The sequence below is a fragment of the Amphiura filiformis genome, chromosome 14 (assembly GCF_039555335.1).
Source record: "Amphiura filiformis chromosome 14, Afil_fr2py, whole genome shotgun sequence".
Lineage (NCBI taxonomy): Eukaryota > Metazoa > Echinodermata > Ophiuroidea > Amphilepidida > Amphiuridae > Amphiura > Amphiura filiformis.
In genome coordinates this window covers 64,021,456-64,034,265 of record NC_092641.1, presented here as the reverse complement: position 1 = coordinate 64,034,265, position 12,810 = coordinate 64,021,456, and the positions used below count along the sequence as shown (strand labels likewise).

Below are 12,810 nucleotides of genomic sequence, written 5' to 3'. Positions count from 1 at the left end.
TGGCTGCTTGCTTGAATAGTGTTGACAATTAGATTCGACCCGGTCCATGAGACCGTGAAACTACCAGCAGATACAAATCATACAATCAATTTCCACGATTGTATACGGATATTATAGCTACCGAGACGTCCTCAGAAATATTGATATTACTATCCATATTTTTTACATCAAAGTTTTAGCATTGCGTTGATGCCTGGCCTCTGCGTATTTGTGCTTGAAATCTACATTTTGTATAACAGCAGCCGATCCAATGCAATTGTACATATCTTAGCGTGTGATTTCGGAAAATTAAATTTGATTTTCCGGTACTTCAATTCGAGTTTTGAGATGAACATGAACCAGCCAGGCATCCTTTTTAGACGTAATACAAACACAATATTGTTGTGCAGTAAGAAGAGAAATTTCTTTCCGATGTTTACTTGATGGAGAGACATTCATAAATGACTCACAAACTCAATCGCGCACTACATGTAGATGTTTACAAAATCGATGTCACCTATTGATCCCCATGCCAACACCACAACACACCCAGCATGGAGCTAGCATGACCATACCCGGATCGACAAACACAATAGGGATCGTCCATTTCTCGCCATGGGTAAATTTGTTTTCCTTTCGCTTTGCTCGTAAAACATTATTTTACAGATATAAATTTGTGCAATTTTAGGCACCTGTGCGCATTTTATTCATTTTTGCAGAGATTGTATTCGTTTTTGCATATCAATACCATCAATACCATAAACTTAATAACGTTTATGATCCTAGTGTGTACTTTCATGGAGCTGTAGGTAATTATAAATGAAATGAATTAGTGAAATACATTAGTGAACCAGACATGAATCAATTTTCAACTTTAAGTGCATATCATTAGATTGATAAACTTAACTTCGGGGATTGTTAATGTCAAAAATGTCATTTTTTAATATAATTTGTCATAAAAGTTGTATTATATCGCAAATTTCAAAATTCAAAATTATTTGATATCAGTTAAGGCTATTCCTCGTATTCAGAATGCAATTTGGTATGTCTGAGTGATGTGCTCTCTGCTCTCAGCCCTTAACGTCCAAAATGAGTCAGTAAAATGCGTGATTGTAACGCGTGATTGGTAAAAGTTTACAGAACTTGAGGGAAGACAACCCTCTCTCTGCCAACAACCCCTTCCCTCAAGCTTGTCTCCGCTAGCCGATCTTTTAGATTTTACTTTTTGCTAACGTGCAGTGACTTTTTCTTCTAAAATAGCCCCTGAAAAGGACAGTCTTAACGCGGCTGTATACTCTAGACATTGTTTCTTTCATGAAATTGAGCTTTTTGAAATGTATTTGCTTTGTTATGTTTTTATAAATACAAGGAAAGATAATCCAGATTTGTTAACTCCAACTGCTCTATTTTATGGATTTTATTTCACTATTTCACTCGTTTCCGCAATTTAAAAGGAAAGAAAAATCTTTGTTGTACCAACAAGGCATCGCGTTTTGTAGACGCGCAATTTGTTAACGCACAGATACGCTACTACGACACGCATAACGCTTATCTGCATGCTTGGCGCATCTTATGGAAGCAACACGGAAGCACAGATTTCATAAAAACCAAGCGGTCAAATGGCTCCGTTTTAGCTGCTAAAATGTGAATTTTTTCAAGTTCTTTCCCCCGATTTAAACATCAAGATATGAATAGATTTCGCCCAAACTTCTCAAGGGGCTGTGGATTTACCCGATGTTCACGTAATGCAAGGTAGAAAAACGAGAACTGCCGCATTCTCCTGTGAGCTTCGATCAAAGTGCAAAATATGACCACTTTAAACTTCAACGGCCTTTATTTCAATGTTCATTTTCTCATTAAAATGACGATTTAGGTACACGATAACTCAATAAATACAGCATCTACATTGTATAAGTAAGCAATTATGCACATCATAAAAAGCATGATCGACTTAAGAAACAGTTTTCTCATTTTTTTATATTTTGGTCTATTTCCGATTTTAGGCATCATTTTGTGCAAATAGGCGTTTGTGAATTTTAAAAGTTCATTTTGATGCCTTATATGGTCAATATCTCAAAAATAAGGCCAATATCAAAATACTAAAAAAAACGTTTTTGGAATGGTGTCTCAAGATTAAGAAAAAAACAAAACAAAAATTTTTGGAAGGAGTATTTTTTTTTTATTTTTTACCGAACAAAAATGGCCAAAAACTCACTTTTTGTGATTTTCTTCATAATTGTTGTTTTTACACCAAATCTGTATTTATATTAAGATTCATTGATGTATTGCCTTTATAAAAATGTATACTTTTATATGTCTTGCGTGAATAATTACAAAGTTATGGCACTTTTACTACATGCATGTCTGAGAGTACACAGCTGCCTTAAGTAAGTATATACGTGTACATCTCGAACAACTCAATGAATACATGCACAATGTGTGGACCAAAATATTTGTGTACACAATTTTAGGTCTGTGTGATGTGACCACACTGGTCTGGACATAGTATACGTGCAACGCTTTTCATGTTTTGGGAGACTGTGTGGGATCCGAAACAGCGGGTGACGTGACGGAGCGGAGCCTATTCTTGACTGTGTAATATTCCTTCAACACGCTGCCGTACGGTAATAGTCTTATACGATGGACAGACAGTATCAGTTTGTTAATGAGGACATCGTATAAGTTCCTAGTTGTAGTAACTACAAATTTTGAACGTTTGAGGACTTGGTCAGAGCCGTGAGTTCCAATTATTGGAACTATATAAGTTCCTAAGTTGTACTACATTGTACCAAGTACCGGTATATCATATACTGTAGGTATGAGAGGCAAACCTTAGTTAACACATTTGCTAGTCAGCCAAATTCGCCTAGACCAGGGCCCAAACACAATACATATCATAGAAATTTAAAAGAACAGATTGGACAGGCTGGTCAAAGATACCTATACTACATAAATATGTTTTCGATACTTCACTTGACCCAAATATATGATTTTTTATGGTGATAAGACAATCGCACATGGAATTTTAGAGGGATTTTGATAGCAGTTCCATTAAAAAAGCTGCTATCATCATGAGACTAAGATCTAGAAACACCACCGAAATGCTGTGAATTTCTAGTGCAAATCACTTGATTACAGAAAATGCCTATCACAATAAAAGTATACATTTTTTTAAAGCTCTTGAGCCAAGGAACTCAAATATGATGTTCTTTTCAGCATATCTCACTGAAGATGGAACATTTTTTATGGAAAATGTTGCTATATTCAAAGTCTATACTACATGTACCTCCCTACCAATCTTCCTACTGGAAAACTAATATCATTTTTGGATTCCCTGTTTAATTTCCTGTCAGGAAATGTATACTTTTCTTGCACTTATGGGTTTAGTTAACATACAATTATATTTGTATCAAAAAGCATGCATTTTCAAAGAGGACAAAATTTGGAAATTTTGGGTACTGAAAAATCTAGCAACTCAAAACACATGGCCATATAGGAATTGCAATTGAGTGAACGCAGCTTTCAGCAGCTGTACTCGATCCAACCGCGAAATCTTGTAAGTTGTATATCGCGTATTTCAAAATACAACGCGAACGCATGACCTTGGATACAATGCTAATCACGTGTGCGTTGGCATGGTTGGATTCACTTCCGCGTGACTCACGCAGTCGCACACGCTGGCGTACATCGTGCAGTGTACGCAAAAAATCGTCACGCTATTGAAAGCTGCGTTCAAAAATCATTCAATTAGCATTCCCACTATAATTAAAAATCATCATTGACTGTATTTTGACATTGACATGTTGACAACATGGCGATCCTGACTTTTAGACCACTCGAGCTATATAAAGGTACAAATTGCAAATTTATCATATTTAACTTTCGCAACAAGGTTAAACATGTTTTCAACTGTACAAACATACTTTAGTTTTATTCCATCGTCATCTAGACACAGACTTTAAGGTACATATTTCGAGGTGCATAACAAACACCAAATTGGTGTCATAACAAACACCAAATTGGTGTCGATGACCTGACATGCATGCATTCTTTTGTCGAGAGTTCACATGGTCTTTCAATTTGTGCCGAGTGTCCTTGGCAGACTTGACTATGCTTCAGTGGTCATGAAAGGATTCAATAGATAACCTCTGCCCCACTAATCCCCAGCTATTGTCTGAAATTGCACCTCGGAAGATATATTATAACAACTCAGTCCCTCAAATGATAGTCATATAACGACCAAAAGATAAATGACTGACTATCATTGAGGACTAAGTTCCGCAGTCGAATGCTGGACGGTTCGTACCCTTTCAATTTCGGACCCGTGCACTTTCGCCCCCTTTCTATTTCGCACCCGTGCACTTTCGCCCCCTTTTTATACCGCGGGTAATGTGCTGCTGTAATGATTGATGCACGATCGATTGCTTGAACTCCCGCCGCGGCGGTGCGGCATAGTATGTTATAGTACTGGGGCCGTCGGGTATGCACTAAAGTAATGATAAACCCGGGAAGGCAAGAAAGGATATCATTACATTTATAATAAAATAGAGGAACCATTTGTTTTCTCAGTACACATATAACCACAATAGCCATTTTAAGCGAAATATTTTGGCAGCAGGCTTACCCAAAATAATGAAATAATTAGAATTTAAAGGAGTATTTCGTGATCCTAGCATCCTCCTTTTATGACATTTTTCAGTACATATCCACGAAAAAAGCCTATTCCCAAAATTTCAGTTGATTCCGATTTTATGCTTATGCGAGTTATGCATGATTATGTGTGTTACACTGCTCCATAGACAATGCGTTGTAATTTCGTTCTGGTGCACCAGAACGAAATTCAAATTTCACGATATCTTTGCAAAACGAATTAATCTGCAAGAAATATTTTGTACATAAACATTATGTAGCCAGAGGTTTCCAGTGATATAAAAATCTCAACTTTTTTGAGAAAAGTGGGGATGAGGCTGTGGATCACGAAATGCACCTTTAATGATAGAAACTTAGTAATAATGATAAATAGTAATAATACCAGCAATGAGTTTAATCAGAGAAGATGCTCATCTTCTCTGGTTTAATATAATAATAATACATGTAGCAGCAATAACATTCAATTATTAACATAATAATAATAATAAATAATAATAATAATAATAATAATGATGATGACGATGATGATGACGATGACGATGATAATGATAATGATAATGATAATAATAATAATAATAATAATAATAACACTAATAATAATAATAATAAATATAGCCAAAACTCAACTTCAAGCCATTACCAAATATAACTACAGACTGGATATTACAATTGGAGAAGACAAATAAATGTTTATTTTAAATTTTGATTACATTATGATAGAAAATAAAATTACATGCAAGTAGGTTGCATAGGTATGCCTGATATATTCGTTTCATAGCTCAGTATAGCAATGATGATGCTATACACTTGCAATACATGCTTTGCGATACATGTTTAAGGTTGTTATAAGTTCAGACCAATTCATGGTATGGTACGGATATTAGATGATATAAGCCTGCGTGATAGCTAGGCCTATATTGTAACACATTCCATGTACCGTAATCTAAAAGATAAAACAGCAGGACCGGTTTTCGTTCCTCAGATAAGTGGGAACTCATCAGCTGCAGGGGAGGGAGAAAGTATGGAGTGAACAGATAAAACATTATTAGCACGTGCGTTCTCATCATAGTGATAGTGAGTTTGCAATGATAAAGTAGGCCTATCCGTTTAAATAAACGGTAAAGGCTGTATTAATTTTGATAAATTAATATTTAATGCGACTCACAGATGCCACTAGATAAGATGTCAAAACCATACCCGGTATCATAATGTCATGTGTGTAAGCCCGGAGACTTGTCAAGCAATCGATCCGGTACGACCGTACGGGTGTGTTCTGGGACAATTGCGTGCTACTGTCTAGTCACCGTAGGGCTACCATTGAACCCATGTCACACCCGCGCTTTCGCGTAAGTGGCAGCTAATACTTGCGGTGAAAGGGGGCGAATACTAGCGGTGAAGAAAGGGGCGAAAGTAAGTCGGTAATTAAGGTGCACAATGTGCATATCACACCAACTGAAATGACCTGGTGACTCGCGTGAAGATTTAGTGACTTGAGAAATGCTTTGTTGTGTTGACTTTGAAGGCTTCCACTGTCTTAGAGTTAATTACATAAAGCAATGTCGCAAAGCTGCTGCTAGGCGCTTGTTTTGCTAGTTGTGCACATTTGTCTTTGAGAAATTTGCCAAATATTTTTCCTTTAGTTTCATTATATCAAAGAAGATCTTATCTGATTTAATATGTTTAGGACTGTAAGTTTTGAATGTCTCAAACTTATTATATTTTAACCGACTTTAATTCGGCAACATAAAGATGGGATAAAATTATAAGATTATAAGCCATCAAATTTTTGGCCATATCAATATTATATAGGCCATAATTAATTTAACACTAAATTATATATATATTTAAAGTTTAAGGTGACATAATTCTAATAATTCTAATAATAATAATAACAACACTAATAATACATTGTAATAATAATAATAATAATAATAATAATAATAATAATATAAAATAACATAAAATAAAATAAGTAAAATAAAATAAAAAACTAAAAAACATATGAGTACCAATTTTCAGTCGCAGCACATTTAATATAATTATTATTTATTATTATTACACCCCGGTATTACCGGTACACCTTCCAATCCACGCTGGGCCCGGCACTACCACTGCAAAACACAGACAGGCAACAACACTCAACAGTCAACCAATACTATACACATACTACACAGTCTAGACTCGCTGAGTCTCATGGACGCCGTAAGTCGCCGTTCCTATGTCCATCAGACTCGTATTTCCCATTTTGGATGTCAATGGGAAATACACACTTAACGATTTGCGCCGGTTAGAAACTTGAAAAAAAATCTTTAAAATTTTATCAATGTATAAGTGGTACCAACCTTATTGTGCTTGCTAATTTAAGACTCGGTTGAAACAAAATTAAGGATTGAATGCATTTTAGTGTCCAAAAGGCAAAATTATCGTCAAAGTTCTGCGAAATCGGCACCCTTGCGAAGGGTTCAGAATTCTAATCGAACGAAAATATCCGATCTTTATGATCAAAAACACAAAATTACAACTTTAAACATACTATTGGCAAAATACATTATTACCAAACAATATAGAATAGAAAATTTGACATCATTTTCTCAAAATATTGAAGAAATTTGCTCACTAGACATCAAAAAAGTACGCAATCCAATTCCCGTTCAAACGCGTGAGAAACTGAAAGTGCATAATCCCGACTAACACAGTCACAGACACTGCACTGCACCGCCGGGATTTGAAGCGATCTATCGTGCATCAATCAACAGCAGCACATTACCCGCGGTTTAAAAAGGGGGCGAAAGTGCACGGGTGCGAAATAGAAAGGGGGCGAAAGTGCACGGGTCCGAAATTGAAAGGGTGTGAAGTGTCCCGTTTCCCCGCAGTCTAATCGTCATCGAACAAGCTAGAGCTTTATTATTTCACCGACAACAGAATTAATATTTACATCTGCATCTGTTCGCTACTGTGTAAAACAGTGTAAACACCTGGTAGAGGTTTATATCCCACACAGAATTAAGTGAGTCAAGGACCTGTAAGCTTATACATACTCGCACCTTGTCTGCAACTGCACCTGTATATATTTTTTCTTCATGAGCAACTAGAAGCCGTGTTCCCGCTCGTCCACATTTGCACTGCACACAGTACGACGATACTCTCGAAGAGAGGAATGTACTCACCGGTAGAAGAAGAAGAAGAAAGAAGGATTTCTGCAAGTTTACAGATCGAATTATGCTACGTGGGCGCCGCCATTGTTCTCGTATTGTTATTTCTAATAGAAATTCCTCCTGTTGTGTTGGAGCACCTCCGCGGAGCTCCGGTATCAGGAAGTAATAATTGTTGGTCGAAGCAACCAAAAACTCGATTTTCATTATCTAAATCAATATATTAATAAAAATAATACTTTGATGTTTTGCAAAAGTTCATTTGCCAAATCATATACTTTAAAAACTTGCTTGATTTATTCCCAGGATTTATTGTCATGTACGTTTTACAAAACTGTTGTTGTTTTAGCCCTCTCTTCAACATAACTCAAGAACCACATGACCTACAAAAGAATACTTGTGATATTTAAATTCTTCTACACGTCCGCTATGAAATAATCAATGCAATTTTTTCCACGGCTCACTACCATTCGTAAGATGCTGTGAACTACCAAATCGCAACAGTTTAAAATAGCTGCTACTTGCTAAACCTTGTCCTTGAGAGCTCTTGAGGGGCGGGCTTTGATGATCAGCTCGTAAATCGGCGCGGACCCTTTAACATCGCGGATTAATATCAAAATATTTTATTTTCAAATTTTTCTTGCGACATCTCGCCAGAACCATCCCGATTCCCGAATTATTAAGGCAAAGTAAAAAATACAACATGTTTCTCGTCCAGGTTTTGGAAAAATAGGAGGAAGAGGGGCTTTTTATTTTTTATTGAAATAATGCCCTAAATTGCCCTATTTAGACGCTTTTTATCATTTTTATAGCAAAATACTTCACAAATGCTTCTAATACTATTGTAAAGGCTTGTAAGAGACGGTTGCAACTTCTCTAGTATCTTTACAAAAAGTTACAGAAAGATTGCAAAATAAAACATCCCGGGGGGGCACTCACATTTCCCAGCTATACGGGTATGTGCCGCGGCGACGACCCCCTTTTTCAGAACCGCTAGCCGTTCCTTAGACCCTCTGAATTCATTGATTGCCCGCTCTGAAGCCCCGAAAATTTTCTAGCCGTTCCATAGACCCTCAGATCATCGATTTCCGCTCTCATTGGCATCTTGACAGGCGTGTTTTCTGTCCTACTATTTCAAGCCCAAAAGCTACTTTTGCGAGCTCAAAACTTCAAAGGGAATTTTCCATAAATTTCTTCCCCATTGAAACACATTGTATTAGGAGTAAGGTGAACTTTTGGGCTCCTTTAGTAGTGGCAACACTGGTTTGTTGTTCATAAACAGCACTGCACTATCGAGTGCCTGCCGCGATGCCGATGCCTTCAGCTGATGAACATTTTGCTTGAAATAAATGATTTTGAGATCTCTTTTGGGAATAAAATTGCCAAATATGAGGAAAAGTACCTCAAATAATTGTGTGCACATCCTTGCAGCTGGCCATAACAGTGAATTAAAAGGTAATTTACGATCTACTGGTCTAGTGGAATGGTGTCAAATTCTGCACACTACACTCAATCATCTCATGCAGTTCAATGTAGTCAATGTTTTTCTTTTCGGCACTGAAAAAAATATTTTTGTGGGTTTGTTTTTATGGTGGACTTTTATGTAATGCTGCTAGCTGCTGCTATAATTATCAGTAGGCTAATAGCATAGATTGTAGGTCTGCAGGGTCTAGTAGGCCCTAATTTGATTCGAATGCTGTTTTGCTTTGCTGAGATTTTCATCGTAATACTAATAGGCCAAAACAGACCTAGGCCTATTTTGCATTAATGGTTTTCCTGATTTAATAATTTAATGCACAATTCAAAGTGAAATCGATTCCTTCAAAAATCTGTGGCAAAAACGCAACAAAATTGAACCCTGGTTTGGCCTGCATGGTTTAGTTGCCGAGATTTTTCAGATTTTGGCGGCTGATCAGTTCCCAAGACCCCCCCTTTTGGCCGGTCAAACAGTTCCCAAGACCCCCCTTTTTGACTGGCCGATCAGTTCCCTAGACCCCCTTTTTTGACCTGCCGATCAGTTCCTTAGACCTCAAGTTCGAAACTGGCGGTGGCACACCCCTACCCAAAAAAAAATTGAGTGCCCCCCCCGGGTAAAACATATGGAAACGTTTTGGCAGTATTGTCTCATTTGATATAGACCTCCTCATCCACACACAGTGCAAAGTTCTATGTACACAATTCACTGGGTCATTGCACAGGAGATTAGATAATGCATAAGCACACCCAGGGAGTTTGCAATTAGGACCACTCCATTGTTGTGCATGGGTAAATTGGAGGGGGAAAGACACAATCAATATTCACAAACTGGTCATGAAGCATGTGTTGGTTGTTTTCTGTTTCTTACAAACTTTTATTACTACAAATTTTCCACAAATACCACAACAACTTACGTGTGTCAGGTCCTCATATATCGCAAACGTAGAAAACATAACACACAGGAAACCCTATTACCCCTACAGTGCAAGTTCTGCGGCTCAAGCCGATTTGGCCTTGGGTCCGGTTGGGAGATTTGACATACACGGATAAAATAAAATGCGATATTTTGTTGATTCACCACTCTGTTAAACCAGCAAATGACTTCCAGTGAAATCTAAATAGTATATCAGAACTAAAACTATCTTTTTGAACGCAAAGAAATTTTAAAATTAAATGAAATGATGCGAAGTACGTCCTTACAATCAGCTGATTGAAGCGGTAATGGCGGCGGCGTCCCCAAGCAACGCATCCGGGATGTCGTGATGACGTCATGCTAATGGGCTATTTCCTGACCTTTTAATAACATGCATACCGATTGGATATTTTACATTATTGAATAGTCCGGAAAAAATATTTGACCTATCAGAATTGTTTTTATAGATACTTCTAAAGCAGATAATCAATTTTGCAATGCACTTTGGGAAAAAGAATTGGATCATCAGCAACCGCGAGAGGGCCATTTGAATGTCGGGATTTCACTGGATTCACGCTAATTTTTGCCCTTTCGCATGTAAAAAAAGGGTGATTTTGCAACATTTACACGACCCGTCCTGAGAAATGAAAGCTTCTAAACACATTTTATGAACGGATTTTGTGAGAAGAATGTGTATAGGCCTAGTTTTAAAATCTGAATGGGATTTTAATTGGATATTTTTATTTCATTCAGTAGAAGCTCGTTTAGTGAAAATTGGCCTGATTTCTCTATGTAACCACTTTCATTTTAATGATCCGAGAGCAAATGAGACAACATTCGCATATGTAAACAAGCAAAATCTTCAAAAAAGGAAGCGGGAGGGGACGAGAAACATGTTTTTTTATTTACTTGGCCTAATTCAATACAAGCCCTATACTTTGTCTACTTTCTTTATAGGCCTACACACAAAATGTGACACGATCTGGTCCATGGGGGCCAAAGGAGGCATTTTTGAAAATTGAATACTATAACTATTACCTTAGCCTATACAAACATTAGGCTATCACATGATACTGAAAACACCCAAGGTCTAGCATACTTGGTTCTAAAGTTATGAAGTTTCGTGATGTCTATTTTCTTATGTATTTTATTGTTTTTTTACTCCATATATTTGCCTTTATCTCAATTTCAAATTTGCCGCCTTTGGCCCCCATGGATCAGATCTGGTCACAAATATAGACCAAACAGGTCAACTAAATAGCAATTATTTTCGGCGTAGTGGTAAAAGCCTAACAATTCCCACCTATTACGAGCTGATAGGCTAAAATTATCCTGACAAATATCCAATTAGCTTTAGCTTTTTAAGCTATTTAGATATTTAAGATATTTGGATATTATTAAAGGATAGGCCTACTTTGGATAATAGTTGTTGATAGGCCTATTTTAGATATTTGGATATTTTAGACAATCTTATGGTTAATTAGGATAATTTGGATATTTCAGATTATTGAGATATCCAATTTGGATATTTTAGATAGGTTAATTTGGATATTATTATGGCTATTTAGGATAATTTTGATATTTTAGATATTTTTGATATTCCTGTGCTGATCTTGATCAATGAGAATCCGCATGGTTCTTTCTGGCCTTCAAGAACCCCTCTTTTTTCGGGTCTATTAAAAATGGTTTTACTATTTGAGTTAATAATAAAAATAATAAAAATCTCTTCTTTTCTTTGTAGAGCCTTCACGGTTCCACGTACAGGACAGCTCAATTACAACAAATTTAGGTTCTACTTAGAAATGTTTTTCCAAGTAATCTGGCTTTCTGGTCACTGACACCTTGAAGAAAAAAAGACCTCCCAGAGTAACTTTGTGTACAGTGCACATTATTCTTCTCAAATAATACTTCTTCCCGGACTGGTTTACACAGTAGCAAAGTCTCATCAAACAAACAAATTATGCAAAAAGGCTCCATGATACACACATTGTGTTCTCGAGGTGAAACAGTTTGATAAAGCAACCCAATTCTGTACTTTCTACCTGTAAGCATTATTTCTTTATTATTATTATTATTATTATTATTTTCAAAGCTTACAGTATTTAGTTTGTCAGTGTAAGTATCCCAGAATACATAAACTTCATCCGGTGTGGTCTTTGAGGGTTGGTTATACATGTAACCCAACCCCAAAGAAAATTCCCCCACCACCCCAAACTGAGTCAATAAACAGTAAGAAAATTGCATTAAAATTTAAAACATTTTGCCCGCTTCGCGCGCATTTTCCAAAATGATATATTCATCATGACTAAAAAGTTGCTATATAATATCGCGAAAAAAATGACTAAATTTGTCTATACGTTTGTGAGCTCATTTCAAAAAATACAATAGGCCTACTTTGGTGAAACCGACACCAAATGATACAATTATTCCCAACAAAATCACTCCCAACAAAAACTTTTGGGGGTCAACCAGGAATCAGTCAAATAAAAAAAATAGTGCAAAATGGTCTAAAAATGTCAATTCCATTAAAAATGGTTTTACTATTTGAGTTAATAATAAAAATAATAAAAATCTCTTCTTTTCTTTGTAGAGCCTTCACGGTTCCACGTACAGGACAGCTCAATTACAACAAATTTAGGT

At 36.5% G+C, this 12,810-nt stretch overlaps 1 protein-coding gene across 1 annotated transcript in view; it reads right to left on the bottom strand.

The window, feature by feature from the left end:
- Window positions 1–7,872, bottom strand: part of LOC140170436 (solute carrier family 22 member 15-like) — a 50,940-nt gene extending 43,068 nt beyond the window's left edge. The window contains 1 exon segment of the mRNA XM_072193809.1: window positions 7,797–7,872. The gene's annotated coding sequence lies outside the window, so the exon portion shown is untranslated.
- Between the last annotated feature and the right edge of the window lie 4,938 nt (window positions 7,873–12,810).